Here is a 2455-nt window from a genome sequence, read left to right on the forward strand (position 1 = left end):
TGTCAGACAAAATGAGCTGCAACGTGTCCGGTAACCCAAGATTTCGTCGCTGGGCAGTCAATGTGGGACAGTGCACCAGAATATGGGCCACTGTCAACCAGGCGCCACACCGACATTCAAGAGGGTCTTCGTGACGCAGGTGGTAACCGTCGGTTGCCCAAGCGTGGCCAATACGTAGCCGGCAGAGGACAACTTATTGCCTGTGAGAGGCCCACTTGGAAGACTTCCACACATTCTTATTTTCCTTAATGACAGTTTGTTGTGTGTACTGTTATGCCATTCCGTCTCCCAAAGCCGAAAAGACATACGGCGTAAGTCAGAACGCAGGTCAGGTTCAGATATGTTCATCTCCAGCAGTGGTTTCCGCGTAGCCTGTTTGGCCAGCCTGTCAGCAAGTTCTTTGCCTGAGATGCCGACGTGTCCTGGGGTCCACACAGACACCACTGAACGACAGGACCGGTCCAGGGCATAGATGGACTCCTAGATGGACAGCACCAAAGGATGGTGAGGGTAGCACTCGTCGATAGCTTGTAGGCTGCTCAAGGGGTCAATATACAGAAGAAGCGATTCCTTGGGGCATGAACGGATATACTGAGGTGCACGAGATATGGCCACGAACTCTGCAGTGAATACACTGCAGCCATCGGGCAAGGAATGCTATTCAATATGGCCTCTGTGGATAAAGGCGAAGTCTACGTAGCCATCAGCCGTCGGTGTAAACCATTTCACAACCCTGGAACACTTCAAGAATCGATAGGAAGTGACAGCAGAGAGCCGCAGGGTTAACAGAGTCCTTAGGATCATGTGAAACGTTCAGGCGAAGCTTCGACCTACAGCTACACGTGAATGGAACTTGAGGATAGGTGGTGAAGGGAAGGATTTCAGTTCAGACAGAAGCGATCGCAAGAGAACCGCAATCGTTAGGCCTGACCTGGCCTGGTTATGTCGGAGGTGAACCGCCGTGGTTGGGAAGAGAGGACGGTAATTGGGATGTTCAGGAGAGCTTTGAATGTCTGCAACGTAACTGACGAGCAGTTGTGCACGTCTGATCTTCAGTGGAGGGACTCCAGCCTCCACCAGTGCGCTTGTTATTGAACTCGTCCTAAAAATTCCTGTCGCTAGTCGAATTCCCCAATGGGACAATAGATCGAGCAAACGCAATGCTGAGGGTGCCGCCGAACCATAAATTACACTCGCATAGTCAAGGCGGGATTGAACAAGGGCTCTGTAGAGCTGCAGCAGCGTGGAGCCATCTGCACCCCTGTTGGTGTTGCTCAGGCAGCAGGGGGCATTGAGGTGTTGCCAACACTTCCGTTTAAGCTGACCAAGACAAAGAAGCCAAGTCAAATGAGCGTCGAAAACCAGACCTACGAATCGATATGTATCCAATACACTGAGAGGATCGTCATTAAGGTAAAGTGCTGGTTCTGCATGAACGGTACGACGCCGACAGAAATGCATAAAACACATCTTCATGGCGGAAAACTGGAAGCCACGGGCTAGAGCCCATGACTGCGCCTTGTGGATGGCTCCCTGTAGGCGACGTTCAGCAAAACCATTACTGGAGCAGCAGTATGAAATGTACTAGTCGCCTACATACAGTGAGCGTGAGACGGACGGCCCTACAGATGCTTCTAGACCATAATGGCCACTAAAAATAGAGAGACACTCGATATAGAGCCCTGCGGGATTCCATTCTCCTGGATATGGGTGGAACTATGGGGGCAACAACTTGGACACGAAAAGTATGGAGCGACAGGAAGTTCCGGATAAAAAGCGGGAGCTGTTCCCGGAAACCCCACTCATATAATGTGGCAAGGATATAATGTCACCAGGTCGTGTCGTATGCTTTAAGTAAGTCAAAAGAGACGGCAACTAGGTGTTGGCATCTGGAAAAGGCAGTTCGGATGGCAGACTCGAAGGACAAATCATTATCAGTGGTAGAACGATCATGGCGGAAGCCGCCCTGACATTGAGCCAGTACGCCTCTTGACTCCAGGATCCAACCCAACCGCTGACACACCATACGTTCCAGCACCTTGGTGAGGCTGATGGGCCGATAGCTAACCACATCAAGCGGCTTTTTACCGGGTTTGAGCATCGGAATGATGGTGCTCTCTCGCCATTGCGATGGAAGGACGCTGTCGGACCAAATCCAGTTGAAGAAGACAAGGGTATGTCTCTTGTAGTCAGATGAGAGATGTTTAATCATCTGGGTGTGGATCCGATCAGGCCTAGGAACTGTGTCGTGACAATGTGCAAGGGCACTGAGGAGCTCCAACTCTGTAAACGGGGCGGTATAGGATTTCACTGTATTGTTCTTCCTCATTCACTCTACAGCCTGTATCTTGCACCTTCCGACTTCCATTCATATGGGTCAAAGAAGGATGCTCTCCGCAGTATGCAGTACGTAGATGACGGAGAGATTATTGGTGTAGCAAGAAGTTGGCTCCGC

The sequence above is a fragment of the Schistocerca gregaria genome, chromosome 4 (genome assembly GCF_023897955.1).
Source record: "Schistocerca gregaria isolate iqSchGreg1 chromosome 4, iqSchGreg1.2, whole genome shotgun sequence".
Classification (NCBI taxonomy): domain Eukaryota; kingdom Metazoa; phylum Arthropoda; class Insecta; order Orthoptera; family Acrididae; genus Schistocerca; species Schistocerca gregaria.